Consider the following 19769-nt stretch of genomic DNA (forward strand, 5'->3'; position numbering starts at 1 on the left):
AGCATTTCCCCTAAAGTCAGGAACAAGACAAGGGTGTCCACTTTCACCGCTACTATTCAACATAGTTCTGGAAGTTTTGGCCACAGCAATCAGAGCAGAAAAAGAAATAAAAGGAATCCAAATTGGAAAAGAAGAAGTAAAACTCTCACTGTTTGCAGATGACATGATCCTCTACATGGAAAACCCTAAAGACTCCACCAGAAAATTACTAGAGCTCATCAATGAATATAGTAAAGTTGCAGGATATAAAATCAACACACAGAAATCCCTTGCATTTCTATACACGAATAATGAGAAAGTAGAAAAAGAAATTAAGGAAACAATTCCATTCACCATTGCAACGAGGATATGTTCTACATTCATTGATTTGTATGTCTGCCCAATTTTCCCAATACCACTTGCTGTAGACTCTTTTCTCCATTCTATATTCTTTTTGTTTGTTTGTTTTGAACCTTTAATGAGAAAAAAATGTAATATCGAGCTCAAAAACATAGTGTGTTTGTTGTGCCAATAGGCCAAGGATTAGGGATACACAGGATAGGACTAGCAAACAAGATACATGTAAACAAAGATACACTTGATCACAGAGTGAAAAACTGGTGCCTGGCACAATTTTAAGTCTTACTTTCCTCATCACGGGCTTCTCTGGTGGCTCAATTGGTAAAGAATCTGCTTGTAACACAGGAGACCCAGGTTCCGTTCCCGGGTTGGGAAGATCCCCTGGAGAGGGGAATGGCAACCCACGTCAGTATTCTTGCCTAGAGAATTCCATGGACAGGAGCTTGGCAGGCTACTGTCCAGGGGGTCACAAAGAGTCAGACATGACTGAGAAACTAACATACTTTCCTCACCACTCAGCAGCCAACATGTTGGGGATCCCATGGCTGATGGGGAATAGACATCCTGACTCTGGGCGTTGCAGGATGCCCTCCAACCATCCACCTCCAGCAGTATATGGTGCCTCTTTCTCAGAAATTTCTTGTCATGCTTATATCCCTGAATTGTCTCTTTGGGCACCTTGATCAGATGCAGGCTGTTGGCAGCCTCCAGAAGCACTTCCCACTCCACTTTGAGTGTCATACATACTACGAAGTTGGGGTTGAACTCCACAGGGTTGATGTAGACCTCAGTGGCCATGCAGAGGAAAGCCATAGGGCCTCACTCCCCACACATGCAAGCTCAGCAGATTGTGGATGAGCAGCTTCATGTTTATGTTACATGCTCTTGCAAAGCTGGAACCAGAAGCTCCATTGTATATCCTTCCCTCCTCTATTGAAGATTAGTTGACCAAAGGGGTGTGGGTTTATCTCTGGGCTCTCTATTCTGTTCCATTGATTCAGATGTATGTTCTTGTGCCAATACCACACCATTTTGATTACTGTAGCTTTGTAGCATTGTCTGAAGTCTGGGAGATTTATGGCTCCAACTTTGTTGTTTTTCCTCAGGATTGTTTGAGCAATTCTGGGTCATTTATGGCTCCACATAAAATTTTGAGTTATTTGTTCTAGTGCCGGGAGCCAGTGTGAGGAACTCTACCCATGGCAAAGGTCATGAGGAAGGAGGCTTTGGCATATGCAAAGGCGGGATCGAGCCTCAGGAGACCCCCTGTTCCCGAGCATCTACCCCCAAAACCAGAGTGCATACTTTACTGTTTTATGCTCTCACCTACACCTCTGACTTTATGGGGGCTCTCCCCCATCACCATTTCTCTCAGAGAGGGAGTTAACTTGCAGCTCCAGTTAATAAAAATTCCTGGGCATGACAAGAGTGTTTCAACTTACAAACTCCTCTGAAGGTCCTCTAGCCTGCCTGAGCGGGTTTGTCCAGCCACATGTAATTGTTTACAGCCTCCCAACCATGAGAGGCACGAGATGCTTTAAACTTTCTATATACAGACTCTTTTAAAAAGTTAGAAAATTGTTAGTATAGTATTAGTGGGTTGATTAGAAATTAAATTGGTGAAGGGTTTTCATTTGTTGAGCCAATATTTGCTGCTAAATCTCCATAGTCCTCGCCCTTATAATGAATGTAACTCGCATATAGGAAAAATAAGTATTAACCTTTAAGATTAATCATGTTAAACTTTAGGCCAAGTAAATTCCTTTCTTGATTGTAACCCACTACACCCTCACCCTATAGGAATGCAACTTTATTTGAAGGGTGGTGCTTAGTTTAAGAAAAAATCACCCCTGGAAAAAGTAAGTTTTCTAGTTGACTGACCATTACCAGAAAGGGCCATAAAATGTCAGCAGGCTTCATGGCCAGAAGATGATGTAAAACCCCTTAGACCTTTGTATAATTTTATATGAAGCACCTGATTGTGACAAGGGTAAGGTCTGCTGACCCCCACGTGACTCTGTATTCATCCCTATGTATAACAAAAAGTATATAAGCAAACCTGAAAAATAAAGAAATGGGATCAGTTTCTGGAAAGACTGACTCCCCCTTGTCGTTCTTTCCCCTTCTGGCTGAATTCCCATCTGGTATGTGGGTACTCACCAAGCCTGCTAATTCTGCCTGGGCTTCTAAGATTGGACCGGGGAGGCCTCAGTGCCTCCTCTCCTTCGGGAGAATGGAAAGACACCTGTGGCCTACGTAGCTGGTGATTGGTATTCCACATAAACCAAGTTATTCAGCCTCTTTTTCTCCACTAATTTTCCTACTACACTATCCGTTTCTAATCTCTCTCTATATCTGTAATTAAATAAATTTTTTCCTAGGACACCGATTCCATCTCCCCTTCGAATTACCAAAGAACCACCAGCGCTGGACCCCAGCATTCTAGTTCTGTGAAAAATGTCATGGGTAATTTGATAGAGATCACATTAAATCTATAGATTGCTTTGGGTTCAGTTCAGTTCAGTCCAGTCGCTCAGTCGTGTCCAGCTCTTTGCGACCCCATGAATTGCAGCACGCCAGGCCTCCCTGTTCATGACCATCTCCCGGGTTTCACTCAGACTCACGTCCATCAAGTCAGTGATGCCATCCAGCCATCTCATCCTCTGTCATCCCCTTCTCCTCCTGCCCCCAATCCCTCCCAGCATCAGGGTCTTCTCCAATGAGTCAACTCTTCACATGAGGTGGCCAAAGTACTGGAGTTTCAGCTTTAGCATCATTCCTTCCAAAGAAATCCCAGGGTTGATCTCCTTCAGAATGGACTGGTTGGATCTCCTTGTAGTTCAAGGGACTCTCAAGAGTTTTCTCCAACACCACAGTTCAAAAGCATCAATTCTTGGGCACTCAGCCTTCTTCACAGTCCAACTCTCACATCCATACATGACCACAGGAAAAACCAGAGCCTTGACTAGACGGACCTTAGTCGGCAAAGTAATGTCTCTGCTTTTGAATATACTATCTAGGTTGGTCATAACTTTTCTTCCAAGGAGTAAGCGTCTTTTAATTTCATGGCTGCAGTCACCATCTGCAGTGATTTTGGAGCTCCCCAAAATAAAGTCTGACACTATTTCCACTGTTTCCCCATCTATTTCCCATGAAGTGATGGGACTGGATGCCATGATCTTCGTTTTCTGAATGTTAAGCTTTAAGCCAACTTTTTCGCTCTCCTCTTTCACTTTCAAGAGGCTTTTAGCTCCTCTTCACTTTCTGCCGTAAGGGTGGTATCATCTGCATATCTGAGGTTATTGATATTTCAACTGGCAATCTTGATTCCAGCTTGTGTTTCTTCCAGTCCAGCATTTCTCATGATGTACTCTGCATATAAGTTAAACAAGCAGGGTGACAATATACAGCCTCGACGTACTCCTTTTCCTATTTGGAAGCAGCCTGTTGTTCCATGTCCAGTTCTAACTGTTGCTTCCTGACCTGCATACAGATTTCTCAAGAGGCAGGTTAGGTGGTCTGGTATTCCCATCTCTTTCAGAATTTTCCACAGTTTATTGTGATCCACACAGTCAAAGGCTTTGGCATAGTCAATAAAGCAGAAATAGATATTTTCCTGGAACTCTTTTGCTTTTTCCATGATCCAGCTTTGGGTAGTATAACCATTTTAAAAATGTTAGTTTTCCAATTCAAAGCATAGGATCTTTCTGTTTGAATCATCTTCCGGTTCCTTTATCCATGTTTTATAGTTCTCATCATATAAGCCTTTTACCTCTTTGGTCAAATTTGTTCCTAATTTATCTTTTGATGTGATTTTAAAAGAGATTTTTTTCTTTCCCTTTCTGATATTTCATTGTTAGTGTAAAGAAATGCAACAAATATCTGTATGTTAATCTTGTATCCTGTTTTTGCTGAATTTGTTAATCAGTTCTAGTAGTTTTTGTGTGTAGTCCACATTTACTACTGTAGGAACTGAGTGTCTAGGAAATTAAGTAAATTGTTCCAGCATATGTAGTAGGTAGTACAGTGAAGATTCAAATCCATGTCTTTGGATTCTGTGAACAGGGTACTGTCTCCTTGTGCTTGCCCAGTCCCAGGCATTAGAAGTACAAAAAAAAACAGATGAGTAAGGCACAGTCCCTGCCCTCTAGAAGCTTAGAAGCCAACCAGTCAGTTTAAAATGTAAGCAGATAGTTGAAGTAAGTTCTAACTCTGTGTGCTAGAGAGTTATACAGTCTCCTGGAGTAGCTGCAGCATAAGGTAGATGTCATATCCCAGGTCTCTTTTTTAGTCTGAAGAAGAAGAAGTATTGGTAGCTCAGTTGTGTCTGATTCTTTGTGACCGTGTGGACTGTAGCCCACCAGGCTCCTCTGTCCATGGAATTCTCCAGGCAAGAATACTGGAGTGGGTTGCCATGCCCTTCTCCAGAGGATCTTCCTGACCCAAGGATTGAACCTTGGTCTCCTGCACTGCAGGCAGATTTACCGTCTGAGCCACTAGGGAAACTCAATTATTTTATTTTATAGTACTTGTAAGTTTTACTTTCTTTATAAAGATTAACTCATAATTCTCATTTAATAATGTTATGAGGTAGTCACTATTATATTCCCATTTTACAGGTGAGAAAATAAGGTATAATTAGGTTAAGTAGTTTATCCAAAGTCACACACTAGTAAGTGGCAATGCTAGGATTCAAATTCAAGAAGTCTAGCTCAAGAGTTTATATTTCCATCACTAGACTTTGTTGCCTCTAAACCTTTCTAGCTCAGAAAAATTAATGTTCAGTTCAGTTCAGTTCAGTCACTCAGTCATGTCCGACTCTTTGCAACCCCATGAATTGCAGCACGCCAGGCCTCCCTGTCCATCACCAACTCCCGGAGTTCACTCAGACTCACGTCCATCGAGTCCGTGATGCCATCCAGCCATCTCCTCCTCTGTCATCCCCTTCTCCTCCTGCCCCCAATCCCTCCCAGCATCAGAGTCTTTTCCAATGAGTCAACTCTTCTCATGAGGTGGACAAAGTACTGGAGTTTCAGCTTCACCATCATTCCTTCCAAAGAAATCCCAGGACTGATCTCCTTCAGAATGGACTGGTTGGATCTCCTTGCAGTCCAAGGGACTCTCAAGAGTCTTCTCCAACACCACAGTACAAAAGCATCAATTCTTTGGCGCTCAGCCTTCTTCACAGTCCAACTCTCACATCCAATGTTAGCATCCACCAAAGTGATCTGATTCTAGGGTGTTGACTCATTAGGTGCCATCTTATTGCTTAACAATGAACAGTGTAACTGTCAAGTAGACCGGATACACTTGTTCAGTTTATTATGCTTTTTCTAGGCAGTTCTACCTAGGAAGGCAATTTACAATCAAAGGCTTGTTGGCTTGCTTGGAATCAAATCAAATGGAATTAGCTGGTTGATCTTAAGGACCTTCTGATTTTATTTGTACTATAAAGTTATGTCTGTGGCAACCATTTCCCTGTGCAATACTGAAGATGTACTGCTTTTAAGATGTTTTCTAAACTTACAGTGATGACCAGTCCTCCTCAAGGTTTGAAATTCTCTTTGTTTAGACATTGTGTTAGTCAGGCTTCCTCTGTTTGTAAGTGTGGACAGTCCCAACTCAAGTAAATGTAAGCACAATGGAAATTTCTTGACTCATGTCCCTGGCAAGTTAAGAGATGGATACAGCTTCTCTTATTTTCACTCAAATGAAATTATCCTCCAGATTTCTTTTTTTATCTGTATCCTTCCCCCTCCACAACTCTTGGCTCTACTTAGCTCTCTGTGTTGACCTCATTCATTCCTAGATAAAGATACTACCATGATGGTTTACCTATCCTGTTTTGTATCAGTCAGTATGATCAAGAGAATGAGATACTCTTGTTTAGTTCAGCTTGGTTCATTTGTCCATCTGTGTGGCCTTAAGTGTCTGAGTTTACCTGATAATCCCACCAGAAGAACATATTGGAATGAAGAAGGCTACTGTCCTCAAAGGATGTACAGACAAAATCAATAGTATCAGTAAATCATATTGTAGCCTGAGACAAGAGAAAAATTCGTTGAAGTAGATTCAATCCTTATTTAAAATTTTGATGGGTTCATTATGGATTTTTTCTATTAATTTTGATTTTTAAAATACTTCATTAAGATATTATTTATCTTGATTTTTTCAGTTTTTTGGCATCCGTTAAATTTTGCATTAAAGGCAGATGTCTCACTCTCCTGGCTTCCTGACCTTAGTCTTGGCCCTGTTATGAGGAGTCAACTTACTTCAGAGGTTAACATGGTGTCTGGCTCAAAGTAAGTGCTCAATAAGTGTTTGCAAAACAAATAGATTTATGAATAAATTGAAAAGTTTATTCTGACATATATGATAAAGCTGCTTTCTATCATTTTTTAATATACAAAAGTACATGTTTTATAAATTCATGTTAAGCAAACTCATAAGAAACTGAATGATAATCAGAACATTAGTTTAAAAGCCTGCAATTAGAAATGTGAGAAAATAAAGTTCTTGGAGAGAAGGGTAGAGGAGTAGAAAGGTTACTGATGTTTGTTGTGCTCATGTACTATGCATTTTATTTACTTATTATCCACTATATGAGGCATTTTGTGTATCATTACATTTAATACAAGCCTATGTGGCTGATATCTTTATATCGTTTAAATAAGGAAGCTGAGGCTCAGACAAACTTGCTCTATAACTAGTAAGTGACAGAGAAAGGATTTTAACACATATCTTTCTGTGTGAAATGACCTTATTCTGGCTGCTGTGTATATTGGAGGCAAGGTAAGCTAGAGTAGAGGAAAAAGAGAAAAATACAACTGTATCTGTCCACAGTGCCAAATCCATGTCTTACACATAAACACTGAGAATATAATTATGAAACAAATGTGTAATAAATAAAACTTCCACTTGGTCTAGATAAATTAGTTACTTTGGCTAACTAAAGCATTATTCCCTTCTCAATTCGACTTTTTTTTTTTCATTTAAACACAACAAAGAAATAACTTACCTCTTCTGCACATGCCCCAAGTCTTAAAGTAATTCATAATTATGGATAGTAGTCTGAGAACATTCATCTCATCACCTCTCACCTAAAATTCAGAAAGGTGTCTGTGTGTGTGTAAAACACACCGAACATGTACATGCATTCATTCTTTAATGCATTCAAAATATACAGCATTTATTGGATAGCTGCTATTTCCATTGGGCTGTTTTACATTTCTACATGCTACACACACACACACATGCACATGTGCATATCAACTTATAACAGCTTGGAAAAACAAGAAAGAGTTTTATCAGAAAGAAACATTGGGAAATCCCTACAAGATCTAAGACAGAATCAGATATATCTAGGAACAAAACTAAATGAAACCACAACCCAAAAATGTGTAGGAGAAGAGGGTTATAGAAATATGACTTTGGTGTCATACCAACTCTGGACTCAATGGATAAAATAAGTGAGATGGACAAGCCCTGGACATCCATTAAAGTGATTAATTGAGGGGTATATTAACTAGACTGGGACTTCCCTGGTGGTCCGCGGCTAAGACTCTGCGCTATCAATACAGGGAGTCCTGTTTCCATCCCTTGTCAGGGAACTAGATACGTTATGCTGCAACTGGGAGGTCTCAGGCTGTAACTAAAGATCCCAAGTGCTGCAACTGAGACCCTGCACAGCCAAATAAACACATAAATAAAACCAAGTAACTAGGCTGGTTGACCTCAACCTGTCTCCCACTCCTCCACTAAACAGCAAGTGGCAGCAATGCTTGTTTATTGGCTAAAGAAGTATGGACACTGAAGCTGAAGAGAGGGAGTAATGCTCCCTGAACCAGCTCCTGACCCCCAAGAGAGACAGGAAATTCCTCAAAAGAGAAATCATTAAGATACTCTTCCTCGTAGCGTATCCCTTAGCTTTAGTTAAAAAAGGGCAAGCTATTATTACATATATTGAGCAGGAAACTAAGAATTAACAGGTACAAGATAAACAGATATAAAAATCATCAAAATTTTGTGGAAAATCAATCCTATGTAAGAAAACCATGGATCTCAACAAAGAGAAGAGCTAAACATTCAAGGAAAGAGTTTATTGATGATCTGTTAAAAGAAGAGAGGTAGTTGAAGAATAAATTAGTAAGTGGAAGATAGAGGCTGAGAAATTTTCCCTTTTTCATTTCAAAAGACAAAAGTTAAAAGATCTAGAAGATTCAATATACATGTTCAGTTCAGTTCAGTCACTCAGTCATGTCCGACTCCTTGCGACCCCATGGACTGCAGCATGCCAGGCATCCCTGCCCATCACCAACTCCCGGAGTTTACTCAAACTCAGGTCCATTGAGTCGGTGATGCCATCCAACCATCTCATCCCCTTCTCCCGCCTTCAATCTTTCCCAGCATCAGAATCTTTTCAAATAAGTCAGTTCTTCACATCAGGTGGCCAAAATATTGGAGTTTCAGCTTCAACATCAGTCCTTCCAATGAATATTCAGGACTGATTTCCTTTAGGATTGACTGGTTGGATCTCCTTGCTGTCCAAGGGATTCTCAAGAGTCTTCTCCAACACTACGGTTCAAAAGCATCAATTCTTCAGCTCTCAGCTTTCTTTATATTCCAACTCTCACTATAGCTTTGACCAGATGGACCTTTGTTGGCAAAGTAATGTCTTTGCTTTTTAATATGCTGTCTAGGTTGGTCATAACTTTTCTTCCAAAGAGCAAGTGTCTTTTAATTTCATGGCTGGAGTCACTATCTGCAGTGATTTTGGAGCTCAAAAAAATAAAGTCTGTCACTGTGTCTACTGTTTCCCTGTCTATTTACCATGAAGTGATGGCACCAGATGCCATAATCTTAGTTTTCTGAATGTTGAGTTTTAAGCCAACTTTTTCACTCTCCTCTTTCACTTTCATCAAGAGACTCTTTAGTTCTTCGCTTTCTGCCATAAGGATGGTGTCATCTGCATATCTGAGGTTATTGATATTTCTCCTGGCAATCTTGCTTCTAGCTTGTACTTCTTCCAGCCCAGCGTTTCTCATGATGCACTCTGCATTTAAGTTAAATAAGCAAGGTGACAATATATACTATACATCCTTGATGTATTTCTTTCCTGATTTGGAAGCAGTCTGTTGTTCCATGTCCAGTTCTAACTGTTGCTTCCTGACCTGCATACAGATTTCTCAGGAGGCAGTTCAGGTGGTCTGGTATTCCCATCTCTTTCAGAATTTTCCACAGTTTGTTGTGATCCACACAGTAAGAGTTTGGCATAGTCAATAAAGCAGAAGTAGATGTTTTTCTGGAACTCACTTGCTTTTGCAGTGATCCAGTGGATGTTGGCACTTTGATCTCTGGTTCCTCTGCCTTTTCTAAATCCAGCTTGAACATCTGGAAGTTCACAGTTCATGTACTGTTGAAGCCTGGCTTGGAGAATTTTGAGCATTACTTTGCTAACATGTGAGATGAGTGCAATTGTGCAGTAGTTTGAAAATTCTTTGGCTTTGCCTTTCTTAGGGATTGGAATGAAAACTGACCTTTTCGAGTCCTGTGGCCATTGCTGAGTTTTCCAAATTTGCTGATATATTGAGTGGAGCACTTTCACAGCATCATCTTTTAGGATTTGAAATAGCTCAACTGGAATTCCATCACCTCCACCAGCTTTGTTCATAGTGATGCTTCCTAAGGCCCCCTTGACTTCACATTCCAGGATGTCTGGCTCTAGCTGAGTGATCACACCATTGTGATTACCTAGGTCATGAAGATCTTTTTGTACAGTTCTTCTGTGTATTCTTGCCACCTCTTCTTAATATCTTCTGCTTCTGTTAGGTGCATACCATTTCTGTCTTTTATTGTGCCCATTTTTGCATGAAAAGTTCCCTTGGTATGTCTAATTTTCTTGAAGAGATCTCTAGTCTTTCCCATTCTGTTGTTTTCCTCTATTTCTTTGCACTGATCACTGAGGAAGGCTTTCTTATCTCTCCTTGCTATTCTTTAGAACTCTTCTTTCAAATGAGTTTATCTTTCCTTTTCTCCTTTGCCTTTCACTTCTCTTCTTTTCATAGGCATTTGTAAGGTCTCCTCTGGCCACCACTTTGCCTTTTTGCATTTCTTTTTCTTGGGGATGGTCTTGATCACTGCCTCCTATACAATGTCATGAACCTCCATCCATAGTTCTTCAGGCACTCTGTCTATCCAGATCTAATCCCTTGAATCTATTTTTCACTTCCACTGCATAATCGTAAGGGATTTGATTTAGGTCTTACTTGAATGGTCTAGTGGTTTTCCCTACTTTCTTTTCAGTTTAAGAAGAGAGAAAAAGAGAATGCAGAGGAAAAAATAGTGATAAAAGTGTATTTTTTGGAGTTTAAGAAAGATGCAAGTCTTTAAATTGAAAATATTAGCCAAGATGAACAAAATAGAACCAAAACTTAGACTTGTCATGGTGAAATTTTAGAACACTAGGGATAAAGATAAAGTCCTAAAAGCTTCCAAAGGGACAAACAGGTTAAGCTCAAAGGAATGAGAATCAGTGGGGCACCAGATTCCTCACTGGCAACACTGCTGGAAGACATAACAGTGTCTTCTACGATCCGAGAAAAAAATAAGACAAACTAGCTTTCGAGTGAGAGTATAGAATATTTTTCCATACCCAAAGATTCAGAAGTTTTACCCCTCACCCCCCAGATTATTATTGAGATAAACATTTGGGTATGTACTCTAGCAAAATGAACAATAATATAAGAAAAAGGAAAATGTAGGATTTAGTAACTAAAGTGAGGGGGAGACTGGGTAGGCTTAGGGTACAGTGTATTCTGGACTGCTACTAATGATCTTGTATCCTGGACCTCCAACACCACACCAAATAGGACCCATTCCAATTCTAGATAGTACTTCAGATTTTCATCACCAACAGGCTTCTCTTAAAGAAATATAATCATAAATTTTGTTGGCTATAAATACCCAATAAATAGTAACTTCAAAAAATTGGAGTTGAGGGAGATGTAATAGAAAAGTTCTAGATAGAGGTGGACTTAACTTCAAGCAAATAAGGCTTAAGTTTTAGGACCTTCAGTGACAAGGCTCCTAAAGGCTCAATCAGGCTCCTTAGAGTGAGGGGAGGATGTTAGCAGCCCCAGCCCAGTGCAGGAGTGCTGCCTACCTAGAGTCACCTGCCTAGGCTGTCTAATTCTCTTTCACCTCTTTATTTCTCTTTCTTCCCATTACAAAGGCTGTTTTAGATATTAGAAGAGAGCAGCCAGATTTCAGAACAAAGGTAAAAATTATTTCCATGGAAAGATCTCAGTATACTCCACAAGAAGGTAATTCCTGTTGTTGTTTTACTAGTGTTGAAATCAACACCCAGATAGTATATGACCCCCTCAAGTCACAAATCAGCAAATAATAGCCACAGCAGCATACTAATAGAATCCCCAAGTCTTGTCTTACACTCCTGTGTCTAAGCACACTGGTATATCTCTTGGGCAGTTACGCAGGTCTGTGCTGGGTGATCATGCAGAAACTCCCAAGGATAGTGCCACTGACCTTGCAAAACTTGCCGCATTCCTTTAGTAATTGATACATCCTCAGGCCTTACCAGCTTGTGACCTCAGAACAAGGTCACATAGCTTAATATCCAGACTGCAGATGTGAGCCCCTGAAGTTGGGAAGTGTGGTGTTCTGCTGGATCCACATGTTCCTCCTCACCTCCCCTCAAATCCAAGGAGTATTTAGGAGTTACTTTTCATCTCCATCAGTCCCTCACTTCCATGAGTTTCCTCCAGGGCCCTGGGAGAAGCCTTGTCAGTGTTTTCAAAATGGGTGTATGTTTTTATAAAATCTGTAAATATTTTTATAGCAGCCAGTTGACTTCTGTCTTTTTCTACTGTTTCCATTCCTTTACATTCTCCTGTTTATGGTGGTACTAGAGCAGCTGTGGGCCTTTTTATAGGATCTGGCTAAGAGGACACTAAATATTATATTATACATATAGGTTCTTCAAAAACATTTTTTAAAAGGAAAGATAAGTTGGAAATATGCTATTTTTAGCAGATTTCAATTCAGTTCAGTTCAGTTCAGTTCAGTCACTCAGTCGTGTCCGACTCTTTGCGACCCCGTGAATCACAGCACGCCAGGCCTCCCTGTCCATCACCAACTCCAGGAGTTCACCCAAACTCATGTCCATCGAGTTGGTGATGTCATCCAGCCATCTCACCCTCTGTCTTCCCCTTCTCCTCCTGTCCCCAATCCCTCTCAGCATCAGAGTCTTTTCCAATGAGTCAACTCTTCGCATGAGGTGGCCAAAGTATTGGCGTTTTAAAGTATGAAGGTTTTCAGCTTTAGCATCAGTCCTTCCAGTGAACACCCAGGACTGATCTCCTTTAGAATGGACTGGTTGGATCTCCTTGCAGTCCAAGGGACTCTCAAGAGTCTTCTCCAACACCACACTTCAAAAGCATCAATTCTTTGGCACTCAGCTTCCTTCACAGTCCAACTTTCACATCCATACATGACCACTGGAAAAACCATAGCCTTGACTAGACAGACCTTTGTTGGCAAAGTAATGTCTCTGCTTGTTAATATGCTATCTAGGTTGGTCATAACTTTCCTTCTAAGGAGTAAGCGTCTTTTAATTTCATGGCTGCAGTCACCATCTGCAGTGATTTTGGAGCCCCAAAAAATAAAGTCTGACACTGTTTCCACTGTTTGCCATGAAGGGATGGGGCCAGACACCTGATCTTAGCTTTCTGAATATTGAGTTTTAAACCAAATTTTTCACTCTCCTCTTTCACTTTCATCAAGAGGCTTTTGAGTTCCTCTTCACTTTCTGCCATAAGGGTGGTGTCATCTGCATATCTGAGGTTATTGATATTTCTCCTGGCAATCTTCATTCCAGCTTGTGCTTCTTCCAGCCCAGCATTTTTCATAATGTACTCTGCATAGAAGTTAAATAAGCAGGGTGACAATATACAGCCTTGACGTACTCCTTTTCCTATTTGGAACCAGTCTGTTGTTCCACTTCCAGTTCTAACTGTTGCTTCCTGACCTGCATATAGGTTTCTCAAAAGACAGGTAAGGTGGTCTGGTATTCCCATCTCTTTCAGAATTTTCCACAGTTTATTGTGATCCACACAGTCAAAGGCTTTGGCATAGTCAATCAAGCAGAAATAGATGTTTTTCTGGAACTCTCTTGGTTTTTCGAGGATCCTGCGGATGTTGGCAATTTGATCTCTGGTTCCTCTGCCTTTTCTAAAACCAGCTTGAACATCAGGAAGTTCACAGTTCACATATTGCTGAAGGCTGGCTTGGAGAATTTTGAGCATTACTTTACTAGCATGTGAGATGAGTGCAATTGTGTGGTAGTTTAAGCATTCTTTGGCATTGCCTTTCTTTGGGATTGGAATGAAAATTGACCTTTTCCAGTCCTGTGGCCACTACTGAGTTTTCCAAATTTGCTGGCATATTGAGTGCAGCACTTTCAAAGTGTCATCTTCCAGGATTTGAAATCTTCACATTCTAGGATGTCTGGCTCTAGGGTAGTGATCACACCATCGTGATTATCTTAGTCGTGAAGATCTCTTTTGTACAGTTCTTCTGTGTATTCTTGCCACCTCTTCTTAATATCTTCTGCAGATAGTAGCAAATTTATTGTCAGATATTATTGACATACCCTAAAGACACATTTTTAAAGTGTACAGTTTGGTAAGTTTTGACATATGGATAGTCTGAAAAACGATCACCAAATCAAGATAACGGACAAACCCATCACCTTTAAAAGTTTCCTCCTGCCTCTTTGTAATTCCTCTCTCCTGCCTTCACTCCCATCCCCAGGAAACCACTGATCTGCCTTCTGTCAGTATAAATTAGTTTGCATTTTCTGGAATTTTTCTATAATTGGAATCATACAGTATGTACTTTTTGTCTGGCTTTTTTCACTCAACCCAGTTATTTTGGGATTCATCCATGTTGTGTGTATAAATAAAATAGTACTCAATTTTATGGATATGCCGCAATTCTTTTATCCATTCTACTGTTGAGAGGCATTTGGATTGTTTCCAGTTTGGGGGTGTTACAAAGCTGCACTGAACATTTACGTATAAGTCTTTGTATGAACATATGCTTTCATTTTTCTTGGCTGAATACCTGAGAATAGAATGGCTGTGTCAGATGGTAGGTATATATTTAATTTTTAAGAAATTGCCAAGTCTTCCCAAGTCGTTGTATCATTTTACATTCCTACTAGCAATGTATGAAAGTTCCAGTTGATCTATATCCTTGCTAATACTTATTATGGTCAGTCTTTTATTTTAGCCATTCTAATAAGGATAGTGAAATCTCACTATGATTTACTTTAATAGCTAATGATGTAAGTATCTTTTTATGTGCTTACTTGCCATCTTTTTAGCTTCTCTCTGAAGTATCTTTTCAAGTCTTTTGCCCGTTTTTTACAGATTTGTTTGTTTAAATATTTGGTGTTTGTTTTCTTATTATTGAGTTTTGAGAGAGTGCTTATAGATTCTAGATAGTCTCAGATGTGGTCTGGTTCCATATAACCAGAATAAACCAGTCACTATGGATGACAGAATATTTCCCAAGCTGATTACTAAGTCTTAAATAATGCCACATGTGGGGCATATTCTACTCCACCCTGCAGTGTAGGCTTTACAGTACTGGGCCCAACCACTCTGTAGGGGAAAAGCGTTTGCTGTGTCTCCTTTCCTGTCACACTAGTGCCACACTTCACTTCTGCCACCAGGTGTGTAGCTTTTCCACACATCTAACAGTTCTTTGACACCGGCTGGGTGTCCCATATTTTAACTCAAACCTGACGCTATCTATTTGGAAATAGTATCATATCTCATAGGTTAAGGGCTCAGTCCCACAAGACCACCCCCACCCGCCACCCCCCGCCGCCAACACTCACACCTTCAGGTGCCAGTCGCAAGTCCCAGAGTGTCACCTGTGGTCTGACTGATCAGCTAAAAAAACTTATAACCTGCTCTTTAGGTTTTATTATTTGCTAGAATGGTTCTCAGAACTAAAAGAGACATTTAACTCATGTTTACTAATTATTATAAAATAATATGATAAAGGATATAGATGAATATCTGTATGATAGAGATGTATAAGGCAATGTATGGGGGGAAGGGCACAGAGTTTCCGTGTCCTTGTCAGCCATGCCACCCTCCTGGTACCTCCATCCTCCATGTGTTGACAACCTGGGAGTTCCCAGTACTTTGGGGATTTCTGTGGCAGCTTCATCACATAGTGAAGACTGATCATTAACTCATTTTCTAGCCTCTCTCCCCTTCCTGAAGGGTTAGGGGGTGTTCCTGAAAGTTCCACGCTTCTAATCATGGTTTCATCTTTCTGATGACCAGCCCCCATCCAGGAGCCCACCAGCCACTGTCTCATTAGAACATAGCCACTCTGATCACTTAGAAAATTGCAAGAGTTTTAGGAGCTTTGTGCAGGGAACCAGGGGCAGAGACCAATAAATACACCTTCTATTATTTCATGCACTCTGAGTTCTTTTCACAGCTCTTTTTCTAGCATGAGAAGACAAGTTCAAACCTGCACAGTAACCTGCCTGCGGTCTAGCCTTACAATCTCCCGAAAGCAAATGCTTTAACAAAAATACAAAAGAATCATCAGTTGCTGTAATTAGAAAAACAAAAAACCAGTTATTTTACTGGAAAGCATATAGTCCTGCTAACATTTGTATCCCTGAATGAAAGACTTAACATTTTAAGCTTTCAGATGCTTTACAGTTGCAAGCAGTTTGTCTTCACAGCATCTCTAACAACAATTGATGGATTCCTGCTTGTCATTTCCATTTTGACAGCTTTTCCACAAAGCAACTCTCCCTTCTACAGAATGTCTATTATGGTGGGGGGTGAGGAGTCTCTGGATCAATGAATAAGCAGTTTGGAGGTTTCTAATGCTTCCAGATGTGTAAGCCTAGCATCTAGTCATTTCCAAACACTGGTAAAACTGACAGAAGAGTGAGAGTGTGACCCTAAATGGAGCCAAGAACTTTTCCCTGCTACTATAACCCTTTAGTTATACAAAAACAAGCAAAGATTTTATAGAGGGGCATGGAATAGTAAACCACATGGAAATTAGAGCTAAAATTGTGCAAAGAACAGCTGTAGGTCAGCTAAAACTGATTGGAAGCCACAGAGCAGAAGAGGAGCTAAGGGAAGTCAGGAGTCTTGGAAAAAATTGGCAATAGTATTAAAATTGGTTGTCTCTCTGGATACCAGGAATATGAAAATATTTCCCAAAGTTTTACCATTTTTCTACCTTAATTCCCTTTTTGTTTATGCTGCTTCTTGGTTTAAATGAGAAAATTCCTTAAGTCATCTTTCATCAGATTTTATTGCAGAATCTTGCAAAATTTTGGAAACTAAAACTAAGTCAACCAAAGGACTTTTTAAAAAATTACAGTTGTTTGGAAAGCATTTATTATGGGATCAAAGAGCATTATACCCCTCAACATCCTCTGACCACCTTATCATAGTCAATATAGTCATCATCATCATCTGTGCATAACTATTGTCTTAATTATTCAGTTCAGTTCAGTCGCTCAGTCGTGTCAGACTCTCTGCGACCCCATGGACTGCAGCAGACCAGGGTTCCCTGTCCATTACCAACTCCTAGATCTTGTTCAAACTCATATCCATCAAGTTGGTGATGCCTTCCAACCATCTCACCCTCTGTCGTCCCCTTCTCCTCCTGCCTTCAACCTTTCCCAGCGTTAGGGTTTTTTCCAGTGAGTCAGTTCTTGACAGTAGGTGGCCAAAGTGTTGGAGCTTCAGCTTCAAAGTCAGTCCTTCCAATGAATATTCAGGGCTGATTTCCTTTAGGATGGACTGGTTGGATCTCCTTGCAGTCCAAGGGACTCTCAAGAGTCTTCTCCAACGCCACAGTTCAAAAACACCAATTCTTTGGCACTCAGCTTTCTTTATGGTCCAGCTCTCACATCCATACATGACTACTGGGAAAACCATAGCTTTGAGTAGATGGACCTTTGTCAGTAAAGTGATGTCTCTGCTTTTTAATATGCTGTCTAGGTTGGTCATCCTTTTCTTCTAAGGAGCAAGCATCTTTTAATTTCATGGCTGCAGTCATTATCTGCAGTGATTTAGGAGCCTAAGAAAATAAAGTCTGTCACTGTTTCCATTGTTTCCCCATCTATTTGCCATGAAATGATGGGGCTGAATGTCATGATCTTAGCTTTTTGAATGTTGAGTTAATAGTTAAGAATGTTGAGTCTTAATTATTAGCATTAACCATCTGCCAGGCACCAAACCACATGCTTTGTACGTAATATCTTTCAATATCTCAGAACAGCCCTATGTGTTAAATATTATCCCCTTCCCAGTATTGAAAACCAGAGGCACAGAGAAATTAAGTAACCCACTCACAGTCACAAACTAGTAAACAGTGAAGTTAAAAATCAAATGCCGACCCATTTAACCCCACTGTCAGGCTTGTAACTGGCTCACTATATTCACATTTTCACTCAGTGATTGGTACTTGATGGAAGCAGATTTACCATGATCTAGTGAAGCTTAGCTTTCAGGACTTTTCATTTGTATGAGTGCCTTCCAAAGATATGTCTTTGTAAAATTAACAATCAGTTAAAACTGCTGTCTCTCAATCCAACTCCTCCTTACATCATGGGGCATTGGAGTGACTGTGGACATTTTGGGGATCATGCTGAATTGGGAGTTGGAGAATATATTTAGTTTGAGTTCTATGTGATATTTTATGTAGTTTACAGTCACTTTTGTGTACAGTTAAGCAACTGCTATCTATGTTGGTGTAGGAATGGCTTTTAGTAATTCTCTTACCACTGATTGTGCCAACTCATGAGGTGTTATGACAGTTAAACCGAGAGTTAAAAGGTAGTGGGAAGGAAAAAGAACAGAGAGGGGATTAGAGCAAATATTACATTTTTGACATTTTAAATTAAACTTGTTTAATAATTCAAAAATCTTAAAGCTCCTTACTATTAGAATTAGCTAATTAAACCATTAATGAAATTAGGTACAGTATTTTGAAGACATTTTAAGTGGTTTATATGAATGTTCATCATTTTTTCTGGATAATGTGCCTATATGAAGCAACTCATTCCCCTGTGGTGCCTGATGAAACATAAATTTGATGAGAAATTTATGTGGCATATGATCACATGTGGTGTGTGATAAATTTATAACATTGGCCCACCCAGCTTGAGTTGTCAGATGAGCAGTGAGAGGTCTACCTGGGACACAATCAATGAAGCATTTGTCTGGTGAATGAGCAAATGAATGCATGAATGAATCATTAGATTTATAGGGTTTATATATTATCAGATTTACATATTATTCTCTAGATTGAGATCCCTTGGTTCAGAGAGGCTTAGTGATGTACCTCCTAACACTCAATGGCTTCCCAAGTGGTGCTGCTAGTGGTAAAGAATCTGCCTGCCAATGCAGGAGATACAAGAGACACTGGTTCATTCCTGGATCAGGAAGACCCCCCTGGAGTAGGAAATGGCAACCTGCTCCAGTGTTCTTGCCTGGAAAATCCCATGGGCAAAGGAGCTTAGTGGGCTACAGTCCATGGCGTCACAAAGAGTTGGGCACAACTGAGCGACTGTGCAAACACACACAACACTCAACGGCTGAGTGAAACAAGGACTTAGGTTGCCTAACTTTCAATCATGTGCTCTTTAATAAGATTTCAGATCATGGATATTTTCTAGAAGGCTTTAAATAACTCTTCACCATTTCTAACTACTAAAAGTACCTCCTTTATAGCCCAGGGACTGCTGTCCTTCTGTGGAAAAGAATTCCTTTTTAGCATATCAAAGAAATAAGGCAGTGATTGTTTTAAATATGACTTCATGTTATCTGACCTGGTTCTGATAGACAGCAAGCCAGAAGAGTCTTGCAGAGGTGGGATGAAGTGGGGAGTTGGGGGTGAGAGATTCTCTGTTATTGTTTAGTCACCAAGTCATGTCCAACTACTGGAGACGTAAGAGATGTGGGTTCAGTCCCTGGATCTGGAAGATCCCCTGGACAGAGGAGATCCCTTGTCCAGGAATCCCTTGGACAGAGGAGCCTGGTGGGCTACAGTCCATAGGATCACAAAGAGTTGTACACGACTAAAGCGACTTAGCTGGCAGCAATGTCCAACTCTTTGCAATTCCGTGTACTATAGCCCACCAGACTCCTCTGTCTATGGGATTTCCCAGGCAAGAATACCGGAATGAGTTGCCATTTCCTTCTCCAGGGGATCTCTCCAACCCAGGGATTAAACCTGAGTCTTGACTGCACTGGCAGATGGATTCTTTACCACTGAGCCACCAGGGAACCCCAGAGAGACTCTTTAGATCAAGGGTTTTCAAACTGAGAGTCTTAACCCATTAGTGATGAGTG

General features: G+C 40.3%; 1 long non-coding RNA gene and 1 pseudogene across 2 annotated transcripts in view; one reads left to right on the forward strand and one right to left on the reverse strand.

Moving 5' to 3' along the window:
- LOC105612743 (uncharacterized) overlaps nucleotides 1-19769 on the forward strand; it is a 65546-nt gene that overhangs the window by 21981 nt on the left and 23796 nt on the right. For both annotated transcript variants that reach the window (XR_009600150.1, XR_003588694.3), the window contains exon 3: nucleotides 6515-6641. This is a non-coding gene — a long non-coding RNA (uncharacterized LOC105612743). The remainder of the gene's footprint in view (nucleotides 1-6514; nucleotides 6642-19769) is intronic.
- LOC105612742 (multifunctional methyltransferase subunit TRM112-like protein) lies at nucleotides 848-1207 on the reverse strand (annotated as a pseudogene).

The sequence above is a fragment of the Ovis aries genome, chromosome 3 (assembly GCF_016772045.2).
Source record: "Ovis aries strain OAR_USU_Benz2616 breed Rambouillet chromosome 3, ARS-UI_Ramb_v3.0, whole genome shotgun sequence".
Taxonomy (NCBI): Eukaryota; Metazoa; Chordata; class Mammalia; order Artiodactyla; family Bovidae; genus Ovis; species Ovis aries.